This window comes from Tenrec ecaudatus, chromosome 3 (assembly GCF_050624435.1).
Source record: "Tenrec ecaudatus isolate mTenEca1 chromosome 3, mTenEca1.hap1, whole genome shotgun sequence".
NCBI classification, from domain to species: domain Eukaryota; kingdom Metazoa; phylum Chordata; class Mammalia; order Afrosoricida; family Tenrecidae; genus Tenrec; species Tenrec ecaudatus.
Genome location: NC_134532.1, coordinates 108,735,604 through 108,757,883, shown reverse-complemented (window position 1 = coordinate 108,757,883; position 22,280 = coordinate 108,735,604).

The following is a 22,280-nucleotide window of genomic DNA, read 5'->3' as shown; positions in this document are numbered from 1 at the left end:
GTGTCCATTCTTATATCTTTTTATAGTTTGTACTTTGAGGTCAATTTTATCTGAGATTGGAATTGCAACCCCCGCTTTTTTTTAATTAGCATTTGCCTGGTATGTTTGTCTCCAGCCTTTGATTCTCAGTCCATTTTTATCTTTAATGTTGAGATGTGTCTCCTGTAAGCAGCAGATCGAGGGTTTATGTTTTCCAAGCCAGTCTAAAAGCCTCTGTCTCTTAAGGCTGTAGATCAAACAACTAATAATCAGGGTTATTACATCTATCTGTGTACCCTGTGATGTCATTTTATCTCTCTAAAGAGTTGGAAAAACAGATTACCAACTTCATATAGAGAGGGAAGCAACCGAGAATTAGCAGAGAACTCCTCAAGAAGAAGGGCAAAGTCGGAGGGCTTGCTTTACCCAACTTTAGCACCTACTACACAGCCACAGTGGGCAAAACAGTGTGGTACTGGTATAATGATAGGTATTCAGACCAATGGAAAAGATTGAAACCCCAGAAATAAAATCGTCAGCATACAGACAACTGATCTTTGATAAGGGGCCCAAAAATATTAAATGGGAAGCAGATGCCCCCTTCAATTCATGGTGCTAGAAAAAAATGGATACATAGCTGCAGAAAAATGAAGCAAGACCTTTAACTCACTCCATGCACAAGAATAAACTCAAGGTGGATCAAAGACCTTGAGGTAAAACCCCAAACTATTAGGCCATCAATGAGGGAATTGGGATAAACTTAAGAACCTTGGCACAGGGATTACATAGGCTATCAGAAATAGGGAAGGATACAAATACAGAGGAGGCACAAATTGACCAATGGGACATACTAAAAACAAAACGCTTATGTACATCGAAAGAATTCACCAAGAGAGTAATAAGAGTGACTACAGAATGGGAAAACATCTTTAGCAATGACACATCAGACAAAGGTCTTATTACTAAAATCTGCAATACATGCTAAACTACAACAAGAAAAAAACCAATTGTTCACTCAGGAGGTGGGCAAAGGACAGAGCAGGAGTTTCTCAAGGGCAGAAATCCAAATGGCCAATAAATATATGAAAAAATGTTCCAGATCTCTAGCCATAAGAGAAATGCAAATTAAAACAACTATAAGATACCACCTAACACCCTCAAAGATAGCTCAATTCAAGAAATCGGAAAGTAACAAGCGTTGGAGGGGATGCAGAGAAATAGGAACTCTTGTCCATTGCTGGTAGACCTGTAGATATGTACAACCATTGTGGAAATCGATTTGCTGATATCTAAAACAGTTGGAAATAGAGCTACCTTATGACCCAGCAATCCCCCTACAGGGCATATACCCAGAAGAGACAAAAAACAAACCACGGCCAGACATCTGTGCCCCAATGTTCATCATGGCGCAGTTCACAATTGCAAGGAGTTGGAATCAGCCCAAATTTCCATCAACAGACGAATGGATTAAAAAACTCTGGTACACACATACAGTGGAGTATTACGCATCCCAAAAAGCAGTGATGAACATATGAAGCACATCGCCTCATGGGAAGAGCTGGAGGAAATTATGCTAAGTGAAGTAAGCTAAACACAAAAGGACAAGAATTACATGAGTCCGCTAAGGTAAGCTCAAAAAAAAAACAAAACAAATTCAAAAGGGGGCTAGGGAAGAAGATGCTGTATACATACGCCCCTGGGGTGAAGCCTAGGTAATATGGCAGGGGCCAGACTAAACTCAGGGATAATTATGGGATATATACGGTAGCCCGTTAAAAGGGGGGATGGAAAAGGTATGGGTAGCCGGGGGAACCGGGCACTAGCCCACACAGCGGGAGGGTTTTGATTGTGTTTCCACAGGGAAAGAGCGACAAGACTTCAACCTGGAACTCCAAGACAAGAGAACGCAACACATTGACATGAAGCAGGGAACCGATAGAGAGGCCTGAGGGGTTGGCCCCATTACTAACTAAATGGACAGCACCACCACCACCCCCCAAGAAGAATTCACTTCAGAGGAAAGCACTGACACTACAGCTCAAGAATTGGGGAAAAGGGACTGGTCTGGTCAGAGCACACAGAAGTCAACGAGGGGGCATAGGGAGAAAAAAAAATAAAACAGTGACACATCCTGGCTCACCAAGCCCTGAGGAATATGTTTCTGCCCAGAAAAGCAATGCACAGAGATGCCCACAGGGCTGGCCCCACCATGGGACACAGTGTTCCTCATTGACCCATAGCACCATTGGGGACAATACTAGGGACACACGGCGGGAATTGTGCCCGCCATGAGCTCAACATGCCAAAGGCAGCCTCTGGGGGCATGCAGCAGAGCAGAGTGGGGAGCAGAGCAATAAAGTCCCCTGGGATAGAGGTGGTGCCAAGGCATGGCACACCATCAGACTTGCCTGGAAAGCACCTGTGAAGGAAAACAGACCCTGAACTATTCATACATTTATGTGTGTATGCGTGTGTGTGTGTTGTTGCTGTTGTGGCTATTGTTTTACTTTCTGTTGTTGCTTCGTGGTACTCAGTCTTGTGATAGTACATAGCATGTCTACCTGGAAGAGATAGGTGGAATAAACAAGCCAGAAGAGAGAACAACTGGATGAGAGTTCCAGGGGGCTATGGGGGCAAAGGAGGTGGGTGAAAGGAAGAGGGTGTTAACAAGCCCAGGGACAAGGGAATAACAAGGGATCCAAAATCAGTGTCAAGGGGGATGTGGGAGGTCTGGCAGGGCTGGATCAAGGGCAATGTAGCTGAGAGGAATTCCTAAAACCCAAATGAAAGCAGAACATGATAGTGGGACAATAGGAAATTACAAAGAAACAGAGGAAAGAACTAGGAGGCAAAAGGTAGTCATAGAGATTTAAATACAGGCATATAAAGATGTAAATATATTTATATACGATGAGGGGGAAGTAGATCTATGTACATATATTTATAGGTTGAATATTAAGAAAACAGATGGACAGTGGGCCCATCCACAAGTACTCCCTCAACACAAGAACACTGTGTTCTAACAATTCGGCAGTCTGAGATGCTCACCTGCCTGGCACAATCACTGATGACAATGGGTGCACAAGCAAATGTGGTGAAAAAAGCTGATGGTGTCTGCCTACCAAAAGATATAGCACCTGAAGCCGCTGAAGACAATAGGTGCACAAGCAAATGTGGTGAAGAGAGCTGATAGTGCCCAGCTATCAAAAGATATAGCAAAAGTCTTAAAGACATGAAGATAAATAAGCAGTCATCTAGCTGAGAGACAACAAAACCCACATGGAGGAAGCATACCAGCCTGTCCTGACTCGATCCCTGAGGACAAAGTGGGTCCATAAGCAAAAGTTGTGGAGAAAGCTGATGGTGCCCGGCTATCAAATGATATATCATCTGGGGTCTTAAAGACTGGAAGACAATCAGGTGGCCATCTAGCTAAGAAACAACAAAGCACACATAGAAGAAGCACACCAGCCTAACCCGACACGAATGCTGAAGACAAAGTGGGTGGATACGCAAATGCGGTGAAGAAAGCTGATGGTGCCCAGCTGTCAAAATATATAGAATCTGGGTCCCACAGGCTGGAAGATAAAAAGGGGCCATCTAACTGAGGAACAATAAAGCTCACATGGAAGATGCACACAGCCTGTGAGATGACAAGGCATCGAAGGGATCAGGTATCAGGCATCGAGGATCAAAAATAAAAAATCATAGCATTGTGAATGAGGGGAAGTGCGGACTGGGGACCCAGGGCCCATCTGGGGGAAATTGGACATCCCCTTGCAGAAGGGTTGCGGGGAGGTGACGAACCAGTCAGAGTGCAGTGTAGTAACAATGAAATATACAATTTTCCTCTAGTTCTTAAATACTTCCTCCCCCACCCCGCCTATTATGATCCCAATTCTACCTTACATATCCGGCTGGACCGGAGGATGTACACTGGCATAGACAGGAACTGGAAATACAGGCAATCCAGGACAGATGAACCCCCTCAGGATGGGAGCGGTGATAATGGGAGGGTGAAGGGAAGGTGAGGGAGAAAGGGGGAACAGATGACAAGGTCTACATATAACCTCCTCCCTGGGGGCCAGGCAGTGGAGAAGTGGGTGAGAGAGACATCAGATGGTGTAAGATATGATAAAATATTAATAATGTATAAATTATCAAGGGTTCGGGGGGAGAGGGGAGCAAGCAGGGAGGGGGAAAATGAGGAGCTGATACCAAGGGCTCAAGTAGAAAGCATGTGTTTTGAGAATGATGATGGCAACATATGTACAAATGTGCTGGACACAAATGACGTATGCACGGAATGTGAAAAGAGTTGTATGAGCCCCTAATAAAAATTTTTTTAATTTTATTTTTAAGAATCCTTCCATCTCATCTTGGGAAAAACTATGAATGCAAGCTGATACTAGTATATTTTTCTCATAAAAACACAGACATATATGAGTTCTGATATATATAAGTATTACACAATATATACCAATCGTATATATGTGTATGTATTATACTATATTTTTACTAATAGCATATGCATATACTATTAGTTTTTTCTCAGAAATACATACGTGTATGTCAGTTCAGTTACAGCACTACTCTGCACTGTGTGAAGAGCAGTGTACTAACAGAAAATGAAAACCTTGCCATGGCTTTTCTCAAAATCTTAAGACAGATTAGTAAACCAGGCACATAAATAAATACTGTTTCATGAAATTTGCAAACGTGGCAAGGGTTCAGTCAATATTGTGGTATATTCCAATTGCAAACTAAATGCAGGGCTATGGAGTCCATTCTGACTTACAATAATCCCTATAACATAGGAGAATATCCAATAAATGCATCTTGACTTATAATACCCTTATTACATAGTCAAGTCTACAATAATAGTTATGGACTACACGATTATGCACCTGATAATATAGTAGTATGAATATAATATGTCAGGGGTGGGGGACGGTTTTATTTCCCTCTGAATTACATATACCCTAGTTTAAGAAAAGAAAATGTAAGAGACAAAAAAAATAAGAAGAAGATACTGTAAGTAGTTCGAGGTCTGTATTACTGAAACCCAAATGAAGGCTGAGCATGATAGTGGGACAAATGGAAAGTAAAAGGAAATAGAGGAAAGGACTGGAAGGCTAAGGGCACTTACAGAGGTCTAAATGCAAACATATACGTATATATATATATATATAGAGATATGATGGGGAAAGAGATCTATATGCATACATTTATAGGTTTAGTATTAAGGTAGCAGATGGACATTTGTTCTCCACTCAAATACTCCCTCATTGCAAGTACACATTTCTTTATTAAACTGGCCTTCCATGATGCTCACCTTCCCAACATGATTGCTGAAGACAAAGCGGGTGCATAATCAAATGTGGTGAAGAAAGCTGATGGTGCCCGGCTAACAAAAGATACAGCATCTGGGGTCTTAAAAGCTTTCAGGTAAACAAGCAGCCATCTAGCTAAGAAGCAACAAAGCCCTCATGGAAAAAAGCACACCAGCCTGTGTGATCATGAGGTGTCGAAGGGATCAGACATCAGGAATCAAAGAAAAAAAATCACATCATTGAGAATGAGGGGCAGTGAGGAGTGGGGACCCAAAGCACATCTGTAGACAACTGGACATCCCCTTACAGAAGGGATGTGGGGAGGAGACAAACTAGTCAGGGTGAAGGGTAGCAATGATGAAACATACAACTTTCCTCTAGTTCCTAAATGCTTCCTCCCCCCCACTCCCATGATTCCAATTCTACCTTACAAAGCCGGCTAGACCAGAGGATATACACTGGTACAGCTAGGAACTGGAAACACAGGGAATCGAGGACGATGATCCCTTCAGGACCAGTGGGGAGAGTGGCGATACTGGGAGGGTGGAAAGAAGGTGGGGTAGAAAGGGAACTGATTACAAGGATCTACATATAACCCCATCCCTGGGGGATAGACAACAGAAAAGAGGATGAAGGGAGACATTGGACACTATAAGACATGACAAAATAATAATAATTTATAACTAATCAAGGGTTTATGAGGGAAGGGGCCAGTGGGGGTTGGAATGAGGAGCTGATCCTAAGGGCTCAAGTAAAAAGCAAATATTTTAAGAATGATGATGGCAACAAATGTACAAATGTGCTTGACACAATGGATGGATGTATGGATTGTGATAGGAGTTGTACGAGCCCCCAATAAAATGATTTTTGAAAAAGACCATAAACTCTAAAGATGGATTGCTAGAGCTTGAATCTTATCTCTGCAACAGCTGAGACACTGTGCACAAATCTTTTAGCACTCCGTGTCTGTTTCCTTGTTTCTGATGGGATAATAAAACAATTTACCTTGTTAAAAAAAAAAAGAAGAAAAGAAAGAAAATGTAAGAGAATTGGATTAAAGCCAAACAAGCCACCATTGTGGCAGCCTTGATCAGCCAAGTTGCCTAGTAATTTATCTCACTTGTCTCTCATTGTCTTTGAAATTGGCTGCTCTATGATATTGAGCTCTTGGGGTCTTATATATCACCAAAGAAAGAAAGGGGAAAATAGCTTGCTGTTTGCCTACCAACATTGTGCTAATTTATCACAGGGAGTTCACTTAACAAGTCAATTTATCATCTTTTACCACACATAATGCTCATATTCCAAGCTCTCCAAAGAAAACACTCAAACCTCCCAGATACAAAGATTAAATAAATAAGGAAGTGGCCAAAGGAGGGCGAGTGAGAATGAACATATTCTGTGAGAAATTAGAGGATTTCATGTAAACACTGAATTGGGAGTTTCATAACTTTAACCACAGTCAATGGTTTTCTTGATCTTTAGAAACTCTCGTTTTATTTCTTGCCTTTCCTCACAAGCAACAAGGCCTTTTCTGAACTTATAATAAATTGTATTTGATTTTAATGCTCTTCTATTAAAGAACAGCAAATAAGAAAATGTTACCATCACCTTCCTTTATTATTTCCTTCATTTTTACCCTGAAAAGGCCATACAATCATATGAATAAAAAACACATTTTAATCTCATCATTCTACTAGTATTTTTGCTACCATCTATATAAAAATTTTCTGTTACTCCTTAAAGTTAATATCCTACTCCCTTGATATTTAAAAATTTTCCTCATAGAGAAGCTAATCATTAGTATAATTTAGGATTATACATGGTCCCGGGTTTTATATCATAGCATCATGATGGCAAAACAAATTAAGAATGTGTACCATTTAAGCGATCATATATTATCAACAGGGAAACATACCATAGGGAAAAATGTGACCATTAAAATTTTTGCTCTATAACATGTCTATAAAAAGAAAACAATTTAGACTTAAGTTGATAGCTATGAAGAATAAAAGAAATGTTTGACTGACTTTTGCATGATTCGTTTCGGCAAAATCTGTCATGCTCAATAAATTCCAAATGACAGCGTGGGGGCATGTGAAATTGAAATGAGGCTTTTGGAGAAATCTGAGATGGGTCAGGGGAAATCAGAACATGCCATGCTCAGTCTCCAGCTAAGCCTTGGATGGCCATTTTCATCATCAGCCACCTGATAGCCTCTAAGCTTTGTTGTCATTTGGTTCCGTGGCATCAGTGTCAAACAACAGCAAACTGATGTGGGACAGAATGAAATGTTGCCCAGTCCTAAGCAATCTTTATGATTGTTGGTATTTTTTATCTTCAACTAAATTGCATTCTGTCCTAGAAATTAATACTTAACACTTAAAATTTTAAGTACTTAAATACTTAAATTTTAAACACTAAAATGTAATAGATGGTATGGAATGATTCGCTTTAAGGCAACATGCTTTGTAACTGAAAATACAGGAATCATTTAAGTTTCTCAAAATGCCACCTAATGGCTCACCATGCCTTAAGTAGCAAAACAGTTTTCCTTTGAATTTTTGTTAAAGAATAGTTCTTTTAAAATAAATCATTATAAAATTCACTTGATGAGCATGTCATCACTCTTTTGTAGGTCAATATACCAACAATGATGCTCAAATGATAGCAAAACATGTATCTATTATATTCTATGAATGCTTCAACAACCATTTATTAAGGGTTACAAGTACAAAGCACTGTGCCAAGAGTGGTGTCATAACCAAAAAAGAATAAGTTGCTGTGCTTTTCTCAAAGTCTTGTGGCAGATGGGGACCAGGCACGCAGATAAATATTGGTGCTGAAGTTTTGCAACCTGGCAAGCGAGCAGTCAATATTGTGGTCTATCCCAAGACCAAACTGCTTGTACTGTCAGGAGTCTTCTAATCACCGTATAACACAGTAGAAATCCTCGATAGATTTTATGATGCTGTCAATCTTTATGGAAACAGACTGCCTCATCTTTCTCCCAAGGAACTGCTGCTGGGCTCACACTGCCAACCTCTTAAATCCCTTTATTCATTTAGTACTTAACAAGTAACGCATCCTATGTCCTGGTACTTTTTGAATGTGAAGGGTAGAGAAACAAGAAAAACAATGAGCAGACATACTTTATGTAGCAAATAATAACAAATGCCATCAAGAATTAAAAGAAGGTTCTCAGAGGAGCTGGAACTCTAAGGTAATTATGGAGCGATATGGACCTGGTAGATCAGGAGCCTGCTTTGAGAAATGAATTAACTGTGCAGGTTTATATTTCATAGGAATCAAGGACTTTTTCAAATCCTATCGTGTGACATTATGTTCTAGATCATGATAATATAACCAACTAGTTTGGTGTCTCTTTTGCATAAGCATAGGATTACTAACTTCAGAGTTAGAAGTTCAAACCATCAGCTGCTTCAGCAGAGACAGATGAGACTTTCTGCTCTGGAAAAGATTTACAGCCTTGGGAACTCTATCAAGTCCATGGTAGAAGGCTGTTCTTGTTTTTCATGTTTCTTTTTTTAAACAAAATTTATTATATGGACTATGATACTTTATTTTTAAAATAATTCTATTTTATTAGAATAAAATTCCCATATTATACAATAGTTCAGTCATATTAAGAAGAGGTGTGTCATCACCACCACTGTAAATTGCAAAATATTTTCTTATTTCTTCTCATTGCTGTTAGCTCCCATTCCCACCCCACACCTCCTCTGCCAGGCCCCTAGCTAGTTAATTGTTCATCCAGTTACGATCTCTATGGCTTTACTGCTCCTGAGTTCATACACAGAAAATCATACAAAGCAAAAATAAGAAACAAACAAATGATAAAATACAACAGATAAAAATCTCGATTGAAAAAAGAACAGAAAATATTGAAATCTGGAACAACGTTAAAATAGATCAAAAGGGAAAACAAACGGTAAACAGTTACACGTTAACCTAACCACCTCTGTCATAATCTGCTGTACAATGCGCTCTGTCTGAGAGCGGGGCTGTTCACTCCCTAGACTATGGTCAGAGGGAATTTACCAGAAGCTTAATCAATATGCGGATCCTGCAAATGGATTTTGGATCCTACTGATCTCCATCACCTTCTGCCATCCTATTGTTCAAATTTAAGCTCTGGCTTTTGATTTTATCATTTGCATTCTTTGGGGGCACCAGTTGGTGTGCTTCTTCCATGTGGACTTATTGTCGCCACACTTAGAAGGCTACTTCTTTTCAGACCCCGGATGTTATTTTCTCTGATATCCAGGAACCATCTGTTTTCTTCATCACATTTTGCTGCCACCCTCATATCTTCAGTGATCTCTTCATTAGGGCAAGTATTATTGGAGCCATATCATTAGTACTAAGTTTTCTTAGTTTAGTACTATGAGTAAGCTTGATTCCCCAAGCCAGCTGTATGACCTGGGGTTTATATGTCTCTAGTTCACTTTAGAGAAATCATCCTTTTATGAAAGAGAGCATTATAAATCATCCCATGGGGCATTAATTTAGCCACTGCTATAGAGTTTAAAACACTGTTGAGATGAGGAAATTATACATACATAGGCTGGATTTTCATACCACAGTATGTGAAGTTATGACTGGGACAGATTAAACTCTTAATTGATTGGACACTTTACAAGAACAATGAGGGTAGGAGATAGAGCAAAACTTTCAACAGCACTCATTCACAAAGGCAGAGCCATGTCTGTCAGATGAGTACATGTCATTGAAAAAAAAAGGTTTCATTCAAATAGCAAGCATCTGGTATTCCCTGCCACCATTTATTGGACACCCTCAAAGCAAGAGATCTGACCCAAAGTCCAGTGATCACCACGTCTGTAACCTGGGAGACCGATCATCTGCTTCTTGCACTGGGGATTTTGAGCTTTACGCCCAATTGAGTAGATCAGCTCCTTAAATCTGCTACAGGTGATTTAAGCTCAGTGGGGTTTCCTCGTGAATTATTCTCGTGTGGCCTCTGAAAGATGCAGCACACTTTGGAAGGACAGAGTCTTAGTTCTAATTGTCTGTAGCACGTGGCCTGGGCCATCTTTTGGATGGCTATTGCCACTGATACTGTTTTCTTGATGTCTTTCTTGGAACTCTCTTCAATGGAATATAGGAATCTGATTTCTGCTGGTCCATTGATGTTGGAGCCTGCTACTATATGATATCCCTCAATGTTTCCAATCTTTTTGTGGAGTCCTTGAGGTAATCTCTATATAAAATCATGTCACATCCAATGACTAGATAGAAACTACATCAAAAGTGTATAATTGGGAACAAAGTACAGGGTATATTCTTCCCTTAGGTTCTATGTAAGTATTGTTAAGCATTTAAAAAAATTCTTTGATTAGATTTATTCCTGGGCATTTTATCTTTTGGGTGGCAATTGTAACATATTGTTTTCTTCATGTCTTTTGGGGAGCTCTCTACAGTGGTATATAGGAATCTGACTGACTTTGGCTTGTCAGTGTATCCTGCTACTTCATAAAATCCACCAATGTTTCCAGTCTTTTTGTGGAGTCCTTGAGGATTTCTCTCTATAAAATCATGCCATCTTCAAATAGTGAGAGTGTCACTTCTGCTTTGCCCAATTGCATTCCCTTAATTTTCTTTCTGTTGTTTTATGGTTCTGGCTCTGAAGGGCAACACAATATTGAATAAAAGTACCGGTAAGGGTCATTCTTGTCTAGTTCATGTTGGCAAGAGAAATTTTTTTTCTGTTTTCCCTTTTGAGAGTGATGTTTGCCATTGGATTTTTAAAATATTACCTTTAATATGTCAAGGAATCATCTAGTAATCCTATTTTATTATGTGTTTTATAAGATTATTTTCTTAATTTGCACTATGCAGTTGTTTTACACAAAGAAAATAACTTTATATTCAGTCCCACTATCATTATCAACCCCCATAAAACATTGTTGCTCAAATATTTTCTTCAGAATATAGATTTTATAACTTCTGACACTATGAAATAGTTCAGCTGTTTCTGATCAGAGCCTGTGTATATTCCATGTGCAGATTCAATGTGTTCTAAAAAATGCCCTTAGAGTACTGTGCAGGATACACATTCCTGAATACACAGATAAATACTAACTTCTTTGGGAGTTTATTTGCTTCGACTTTTGTTTTGTTTTGCTTTTCCATAGGCAAATAGATCTCCCAAGAACTCTTGCTTCCCGGCCTCACTAAAAGCAAGGAATCACGACTGTCACCTCCTTTAATGTCCCAGAATGTCTGGGTTTCTTCTGTTACTAGAAATAAGTCCGTATTTTAGAGAAGTTGCGTTTTCCAGAATGTTCACTCTCGCTCTCTTGATACACTGTAAGCAATTTCAAATGTGACCTTTTATATTTTTAGGATGTTCTTTGTGCAATTGTTTTCTCAGTCATTAAGTAAAATATAGGAACAATAATGAGTGTCCCTATTGTCTCCAGAGAAGAAAAACACAGACTCCTGGTCATTCAAATACTCTAAGATTCCTTGGCTTCACTGAGAGCACATTGATTCTTACAGAGCAAAAGTAAGAGAATTTCTGGGATTGCACATGAGAAAAACAAATGAAAAAATGACTGTCTGAGGTTGGGGTGGACAAAATCATAGCATATGGTCATAGGCTTTCAGAAATTACTTTTATTTTCTTGAAGTTGCAATGTAAGATGTCAGCCTCTCTTTCATTCATAATCACTGAGTGATTTTTCAACCTCAAACACCATGACTTCTGAAGAGGTCCCGAACTAATCATTTTCCCTCTAAAACCAGCTTTTCAGGGTGAAGATGAAAGGGTGAGAAATATGATCCACACCTGATCCCATGTGGATTTAAATTAAGATACACTATGTGTTAAAAGTCACTTTTTAAGCTCAAAGGACAAGTGCACCTGTGGTTTGCCTCCCAGGGCTTTCCTCCCAATTCATCACCGACAGTAGAACCAATGTTGTAAGAACGGTGTGACAGTGACAATTTTCCAATGGCTGAGCTAGGTTTGGAACAATTGTTGATAGTCTTGGGGAGGATTTGCCAAAAATGACAGTCACGCTGAAATATCTGTAGCACAAGCTTTTCAAATATTCTACCCGCAACTCCTTCCGTTACTAAGAGAAGATGACTGCAGTTCATTGAGGGGTAGTGGCAGAGACTCATCAGCTTGTGGATGATCTGGGGAGGCAGTACGTGCTGGAACAAGGACCATTTGAGCATGTGAGCAGGATTCCACTCCATCCATCAACCCAGCCGCGTGCGGTGGGCAAAGACAGTGAAGTCCTCCTTGGGCAGCTGCACACTTTCATGGAATCCACATGTGACCTTTTGAGAAAATCCAGTGTGATTTTTCTGTCTCCCAGGATCATATTAGTCAAATAAGCCTCCATGTCACTGTTCCAAAGAAGCCAAACACTTAAAGCACTTAAAGAAAGGATTTCAGGAATAGTGCTGCTGCTGCTGAAATGTGGCTGTTGAATGGTTTATGTTCTATCCCTCATTATTATACTTGAATGTGAGGTTCATTTTCATATATATATATATATATATATATGCTTTCCAATTAAAAGATACAGTTGTAAAGCTCAGAGAGTGCTGTTAACCTCACAGAGAATCAGAGAATTGGGGTAGAATAGGAGGTAAACCCGAGAAGATGTTTCAGATGATTTGATACTAATGTAACCAAGGAAACGGTCATCAAAATCACATAAAACTATAACTCCTTTCTTCAGAATATAAATTAAACCCCTAGTTTTCAAATGTCCAGATAATAATTCTAATTATGTGAGCAGTCTTGAGATGAAGACAGGCAAAATTACACATAAGCATTACTATGGCCTCTCCCAAGCAACATAGTAGTGTGTCTGTCTCACGCTATGAACCATTTATCACTCCCTTTTTGATTCCCTTAAAAATACTTCTGTAGCGGAGGCCCCACCTCATCTGGGGTCAGGTTTTCACTTAGTGGGAAGTAGGAGAGGACCATGCAACTCCTGCAAATGCATTATCCCATTGGCACCTCAATTAAATAGACACTCCTACAATGGTGTCTATTATCTATGTCTCTTTCAGAGAAGGGGGTTTCACATAACTGCTGTTACTAAGTAAGCTAGGACGGGCAGCCTGGCCCTTGGAAAATGGTTAACCTTTCTTATATGGACCCCGCAAGGGGAGAATCCATCCTGCATTATGTTGCTGAGCCCACACTCCTGACCGAATTTCCTTTCTGCTCATGGTGACAAACGTACTGTGTTATAAGCTATGTGGATTGCAGACTTTGACTTTTTGAGATGCACGGCATTCTTCATCGACCCCATCTGAAGGATCCAATTTGTAAGCCCCTCTAAATGGTCAGCTTTACCTTAAACATGCCTATAGCAGACTAAAGCAATGGAATTCTTCCTTTGGACTTAATGCGCACGCACCCTAGGGAAGGGAGAATGGCACCACTGACCCGGCGCTGTGGACTTTGAAATCATTGGATTTGGCTTCAGATAACTTCCTTAAGGATTGCCCGATCATTGGCAACTTAACACTGACATATATTTTCTATTTTCTAATATGTCTTAGCTCTGCAGGCCTAGCTTTGCCTTAGTGGATAAGCCTTTTCAAAATTGTTGCCTGTGTCCAACCCTCATTGTTTCTTAAGCAGTGTCCAGTCACTTTAGTTTTAATCTGTTTAAGTAGATATTAGTACAATAAACTTTCTTATATACAAGGTGCTAAACTCCCAAAACAGAATTTTTTTCAAAGCTTTGCATTTCGTTTTTTTTTGTGCAAAACTCACCTACAAAGTACTTACATTATACTTAATATATTTGTTGAAACTGTGGTTTCATTTTTCAAAACATTTTTCAAACTCATCTGTTTGGATGGCTAACAGCACCTCCCTCATTTTGTTTCTTCACCTCTACTACATTGTCAAATCGCTGTCCTTTCTGCAACTATCTCATTCATGGAAACAAAAAGAAGTTGCAAGGAAAGAGGTCCGGGGAGTCAGGTGCATGGGGCAAGAGAGACATGTTGTTGTTGTTTTTTTGTTTTGTTTTGCTTTGCCAAAACTGGCACACTGAGATGGCTGCATGAGCAAGTGCATTGTCATGGTGGCAAAACATGCCCCCCATATGCAAAAAATCAGTCCTAGTTTTGGTCACACACTGTTATGCAGTTTTTTCAGAACGTCTAAATAGAAAGCTTGATTAACATTGTATCTGATAGAAGGAACTCCAATTGCACCATGTGTCGACATTTCTATTTGTTCGGGAAGTTGACGGACATCAGAATGAGGTTTGTCATCAATCAATATCTCACTTTTTGAAAAAAGAAACCACTCTTCCTTGAGTTTTTCCCATTGTGCTCTCCTTGTAAGCCATGTTCAAGATCACAACCGTTTTTGAGGCATTTTTCCTGAGCAGGAACCAAAATTTCACAGCCGCACACTGTTCTCTTAAGTCAGCCATCACAAAAAAATGAGGTTCAAGAGGAACTGCTTTTTACAAAAAAATTCACTGTGACCAGAGATAACCTTTCCACGTGATGCCAGTGAGCTCACAAACTCAGAGAGGAGTTGCTAGATGCTTGCCTAGAGGGGAAAAATGCGTACTACAAAAACTCCACCCACAAGTTGACACACTATGAACTGTAGCTTGTTTATGTATGGTTTGCTAGCTAAGAATAGTTTTACATTTCTAGAGGTTGGGGAAAAAAGAAAGAAGAAAAATATTTTGTGACACCTGAAAATTACATAAATTTAAAATTTTAGTGTTCTTAAGTAGAAAATCCAGTTTTATTTTAACACAGCCAGATTCATTCATTTATTTATTGATGACGACTTTTGTGCTACATGCAACATGGAAATGTAATAGCGGCAATAGAACCCGTGTTGTGTGAGAAGTCGAAAATGAAATACTTATTACATGCTCCTTTACACAAAAACATGCTGTTGCTTAACTGCACAGTCAGAGAAAAGCCAGGGATAAAGTGTGAGTGGTGGTTATGAGACCAACGACTAAATTAATCTGGTTAATTTAAAACACAGCAGGGAAATTCTTAAACATCATAACGATATTTCCTATTTGATAGAGTGTATGCATCTTCGGACATGAAGTCCATAAGCCTGAGCTTTCGTTTCAACACTAAAATAATAAAGTAAAGAATAGTCTGTTTCTGAGCTATCTCCTAGAGTTCAGAGATAGAAAGTGCCCTGGCCGCACCTTCTGAGCTGGCTAAACTCCTCATGACCATCTGCTTACCTGAGCAGGATGGCGTCACTCTTTCAACTGGTTTGATTACGCGTATCCTTGTGGTTTAAGAAGTGCCTGGATGACAATACGAAGGCCTCGTTCCAAACAATAATGAAGGACGATTACTCATTTCCCCAGTTCTGGCTTCAAGGGACTCACCCACAGTGACTGGGAGAAAGAAATATTCTTTAAATGAGTCCCTTGGAGTAAAGAAAATGATTGTTTAAGCCACAGAACCATGCAACTAGGGAAACAAGGTAAAGAAGACTCCATCACAAAGAAACGTCTTGAAAACTTGTTTGTCATTTCCTATACTGATTGCAAGGGAGGGGAGACTTTATCTCATGTGCATTGAGTGTGTTGTCGGGAGAGACCAGTCCCTGGAGAAGTACATCGTAGTTGGTAACGGTAAAGAGGAAAGGTCTTGACAAGCTAGACTGACAGCGTGGCTGCAGCAAGAGACCCAAACATGAGCACAGCTGTGAAGGGAGCACAGGACCAGGCAGCCTTGCCCTCTGCTGTGCGTGGGGTTGCTATGGGTCGGAACTGACTCACTGGCACCGCGAACAACGATGACAGCCTACAGATTGCTCTCTGCAGCACAAAGAGGGACATGGACACGGCTATTGGAAACTGGAGCACCTGATTGCACATCTCAGATCTTCTACTGACTAGGTGCAAACCATTTAAAGTCTCGGGGGCTCGGTTTTCATATCTGTGCACTGAGAATAGTAGCAAACTTTATCAAGCTCTCGGGCTGAAAATGGGAACCAACCACCAGCTAGCTGCTCTGTCTAAGAAACAATTTGGCAATTTTCTCCTTGGAAATGTTCATTCGAGAAACTCTTCTGGGGCAAAATCTACTCTGTCTCATGTGGTTGCATGAGCAAGAAGCAACCCAAGGACACAACAGCAACAGATGCAGAACACTGCCCAATGTGCAAGGAGCTCCCACGCATCAAGGGGACCAGGCACATAGCTGGTGCAGCTCAAGGGCCTGCTGCAGCACATCGTGCAGAGACGCAGAAGTCAAGGCCAGAGAGGCATCTAAAAGACGCCAAAACATTTGTCTCCGGAGACAGTACTTATTGAGGTGGAGCTTCAGACAAAAATGGGAACGTTAAAGAGCTACTGTTTACCAGCTTAAGATCAAAAGAACAATTTTACTGTAAAAATGAAATGTGCATACTTCTGATGAAAAGTGTGAACTCCATTTAATTGCAAACCGCATGGACTGTGGACTAAAGCTTTGTTTTAGCTTTCATGAAAACAAAAATCTGAGCTGTTACAGCGTAAAAACTACAGTTAAAACCAAACCCCAAACCACTGCCATCAAGTCGATTACAGCCTGTAGTAACTATGCAGGCTTTCAGAGAATGCACATTAAAAAAATACTTTTATTGGGGAAACTTACATCTCTTATCACAATCCATACATTCACCCAGTGTGTTGGGCACATTTGCACATATGCCGCCGTCATCATTTTCAAAGCATTTTCTTCCCAGTTGAGCCCCTGATATCAGCTCCCCATTTCTTCCCCCTTCCTCCGCCACCTACCCTCCCTCACGAAGACTTGATAAGTTAAAGATTATTTTTTTCCATATCTTACTTCATCCTCCATTGCCCCTCACCCACTTTTCTGTTATTCATTCCCCTGGGAGGGTGTTCTAGATTGATCCTTGTGATCAATTCACCCTTTCTCCCTACCCCCACTGTCCCATAATCCTCCTGGTATCTCTACTCTCCTTGCTGACCCTAAAAGGTTTATCTAGCCTGGATTCCCTGTGTGTGGGTTCTTATCTGTAGCAGTGTGCATGCTCTGGTCTAATTCCATTTGTAAGGTAGACGAGGTCATGATAGCGCGGTGAAGGAAGCACCAAAGAACTAGAGGAGAGTTGTGTGTTTCATCAGTGCTATACTGCATCCTGACTTGCTCATCTCTTCCCTGTGACCCTTCTGTGAGAGATATCCAACAGTCTTCAGATGTCATTGGGTCTCCAATATGTGCACCACCCCCCATTCACCTTGGAGAAAACATTGGGATCTATGGTTCTAGGAGAACATGGTAGAGGGGGAGGTGGGGGGAAGGAAGTGGTGCTAACAAACCCAGGGATCAGGGAACAACAAGTGATCCAAATCAGTGTCAAGGAGGGTGTAAAACGCCTGGTAAGGCTAGATCAATGGCAATGCAACAGAGAGGAGTTACTGAAACCCAAATGAAGGCTGAGCATGATAGTGGGACAAGAGGAAAGTAAAAGGAAATAGAGGAAACAACTAGGAGGCAAAGGGCATTTATAGAGGTCTAAATACAGACATGTATGTATGTAAATATATTTATATATGACAATAGGGAAATAGATCTAAGTACATATATTTATATGTTAAATAAGTATCAAGGTAGCAGATGGACATTGGGCCTCTACTCAAGTACTCCCTCAATGCAAGAACACTTTATTCTACCTGGCATTCCTTGATGCTCACCTTCCCAACATGATCACTGAAGACAAAATGGGTGCATAAGCAAATGTGATAAAAAAAGCTGATGGTTGCCTACCAAAAGAGATAACATCTGGGGTCTTAGAGGCTTGAAGACAAACAAGTGGACATCTAGCTGAGAAGCAATAAAGTCCACATGGGAGAAGCACCCCAGCGTGTGTGATCATGAGGTGTCAATGGGATCAGGTACCAGGCATCAAAGACCCAGAACAAAAAAAATCATATTATTGTGAATGAGGGGGAGTATGGAGTGAAGACCCAAAGTCCATCTGTAGATAATTGGACATCCCCTTACAAAAGGGTCACAAGGAAGAGATGAGCTAATCAGGGTGCAGTAAAGCACCTATGGGACATACAACTTCCCTTTAGTTCTTTAAGGCTTCCTCCTCACCACTATCATGATCCCAATTCTACCTTACAAATCCGGCTTGACCAGAGCATGTACACAGGTACAGATAAGAGCTGAAAACACAGGGACTCCAGGACAGATGACTCCCCTAGAACCAATAAGGAGAGTAATAAAAGCAGGATGTTAAGGGGAAGGTGGGCTATAAAGGGGGAACCAATCACAATGATCTACATGTAGTCCCATCCCTGGGGGACGGACAACAGAAAAGTAGGTGAAGGGAGACATTGGTCAGTGTAAGCCACGAAAAAATAATAATAATTTATAAATTATCAAATGTTCATGAGGAAGGGTCAGGGAGGGAGGGGAAAATGAGGAGCTGATTCCAAGGCCTCAAGTAGAAAGAAATTGTTTTGAAAATGATGATGGCAACAAATGTACAAATGTCCTTGATACAATATATGTATGTATATATTGTGATAAGATCTGTATGAGTCACCATTAAAATGATTTAAAACAAACAGGAACCAAGAGAGCAGCCAAATATAGTCTGAAGTGCACTTGCTGACTGACAGAAGAGGAGCTATAATAAGAATATGGGGAGGAGGGTGGGAAGGGAACGCAAAATGAGCAGCTGATACCAAGGGCTCAAGTAGAAAGCAAATGTTTTGAGAATGATGATGGCAACAAATGTACAAATGTGCTTGACACCATGGATGGATGTATGGAGTGTGATAAGAGGTGTATGAGGCCCCAATAAAAATGATAAAATAAATAAATAACAACATAAATTTTAAATGACTTGAATAAATGTGTAGACTTTCAACATAATCATCATAGAATTTAATTTGTAGACCAAAAAATGTTATGCCATTCCCTGCCATCTTGTGGACCTGAATTCAGAATTACCCTGTGGGGTAGAGGAGAACTGCTCCATGGGGTTTCCAAAACTCCAAATCCCTGCAGGAGAAGACAGACTCACCTTTCTCCCAGGGAGTGGCCCATGCTGACTTTGTGGTTAGCACCCACCGTTTAACCCACTGGATCGCCAAGGGTCCTTGAAAAAAAAAAATCCTAGCTCTTAGATGTTATACCATATCTGCATGTCATAATTTTTGCTAAGTGCCTTACATATAATGTTACATTGAATTTTCACACACCCCCAATAATGTATATGTTCATATTCTCAGTTCACCAAGAAGATACCTGAAGTAACTTCTCAGAGCATAGATATTTGATCAGTGATCCAAGGTGGACTAACTGTGAATTTCCATCTACCTCAGTCTGAAAGCAAAGTCTCCTAGTTTCCACATCATAAATCACTTCTACATGCCAAAAACGGAAAGGGGAGTAATCCTGTGGGATAGAGAGATCAAAAGAGGGAGAGCGGGAGGAGGAGGAAGAGGTGAAAAAGATGGATCTCTGAAATCAAAACGATAATATTTTAACCATCTAAGTAACACATACAGAGACAAAGATTATATCAATATTTGAAAAGTTTATCTTAATCAAGTCACCTTCATGATACATTACTTAATTTTACTAAGCAAATATTTCTACCATAAATGCAATAAAATGAACTATATCTATTATACATGATTCCTTAATAATCTCTATCACTTGATTAAGGTCTACTAAAGATGTTATTTTCTTGCCTTTTCTTTGGGGATTATTTCAAGGGCTCTAAAAACCTCATCTATTTGAAAGCCTTTTTGCTACATATGCAGTTAAATCCTCTTACAGTCAACCTAACCTGATTTCAGAAAAATCATTTTTAGAGATGCTCCTGAAACCCCATAGAATCTTTCTAATGCTCACATACAATGGCCCATCATCCAAGTACAGAGCTGCTTGGCTGCGTGTGTGTGCATATGATTAAAGGAGCATGCCCTGTTCTCCCAGCTCCCTGCTGCAGACACATTGGCCTTCCACTGCCATCAGCTCTCTTTTGAATTGGAAAGTTCCCCAACAGTCACTGGATTTGTGAAGATTATTTCATAATCATTTTGTTAGCTCCACTTGCCGATTTCGGCTCCCTGAACAGCCAACTTTTTAACAGCCCATCTTACCATCACTTCACTTTTAGCATAGGACCCTTTTAAAGTATTCTCTCCTCAGAAATAGCAGACATCAGAGGTACCCATTCTGTGAGTTAGTAAACATAAGGCTTACTTAACATGCCCAAAACTTAAATTAATGTTTCTTTTATTAGTTCTCCCTCTTACACCTTCTGCCCTTGGTAGAACTGCCCTCTAATAAGGGGAAAGAGGAAAACATATTTTTCTTCTGAGGGGAAGTTTGATATCAGGAACACACACTAAAGTACACTCTCCAAATCCCCACCTAAGAGTCTAGGACCACAGGATTTGTGTTGGTGCTGTCAGGAAGGCCTCGTGTCGGCCATCGCTCTGTCCTGATAGGTTTATCCCCCAAGTGACCGCTGCAGAGCATCCACCTGAAACGGAGCCTCCAGTGGAAATGGATTCACTTCAGCTGAGGATTAGCAAAGCAAGTCCATTTTTTCCACGTCCAATTGAAATCCCATCTCTGAAGTCTCTTTAATCACGCAAATCCACAGCAATCCCATGGTTCAGAGAGAAACCGAGAAAAAATTTATAATCTATACCTTATACTTTCTTGACTGTAGAGCAATATCTTCTCTTTTTGACATTCAGAACTAAGTTGAACAAAACAAAACACTATATTATCTATATGGCATCATGAAACTATTAAAATTAGCCTGGATACCAAGACAAGGTAAACGCTCTCATATATATATGTATATATATAGCCTCTTAAACATAATGAAAATGTTAAATGTTCAGACCTCTGAAAAGGACAGGTAACTTCCTGCTCTGTAGTAACTAAGTTTCATGGGTCCATCCAGCTCATAGCAACCCTTGCATGTCACAGAGTTCTACTGTGTCCCACACAGATTCCAAAGGCTTCTAGTTCAGAAGCACTACTTTGTTATGGAAATAATGACAGTGATATGTTTCCTTTTTAAAATTTATTTAACAGTTTTATTGACATTGAATTGTATCATGACTTCATATATGGTGCAATCTAATGGTTTAAATATCTTTAAAAGAGTTATGAAATCATCACCACAATCAAAGATCATTTTTCTGCATTCTTCTATCCATTGTTATTAGCTCCCCATTGCCCTTCCACCCCCACCCCCATAATAACCCTAAGAAACTATTTATCTAGTTATTGTTCCTGTAGTTTTGTATATTAATAAATCAAACAATAAAATCCCATCAGCAACAACAAAATAAAACACAAGTAAACTTCAATTCATGCAAATTCCCTATGCGTTCATTTCCCATGTGCAGTGCAAACATTATATGTGTGTGCATGTTTGCATGGGCACATCATGTGCATAAATGCAGCCAGTCACCAGCTCTTTCATTTAATGTGTCTTTGCGCGCACTAGTATCTTTGGATTAGAAGCCAAATATGTTACCCATGGACACTATCGGGGGCTCCACTAATGGTTGGAGCAGGAACAATGACATCCAATTGCCAGTCATTAACTAAGTGATTTACACGTGCTTTCCCTAACAACTCATCGATAAACACAATATTGACTTTGCAGCAAACGGAGGCAGTTAAGTAGATCTCTAGAAATTCCACATAAGTACTGGATCCAGGGGGGATCAGGTAGGATTTCTAGTAGACAATCTTACAGGACAGCCCTTGCTACCCTCCAAGAACGAGGACGTGTGCTAGTGTGCTGGGAAAGAATTCTGAGACACCACTCTCCTGGCCTTTTCCTTGCCCATGCAATCTTCAATTTTCTTAAAACGTATTCATAATAAGACCCCAAAGTCATCCTGTGTCTTTTGAGAAAAGCCTATTGATAGTACCCTT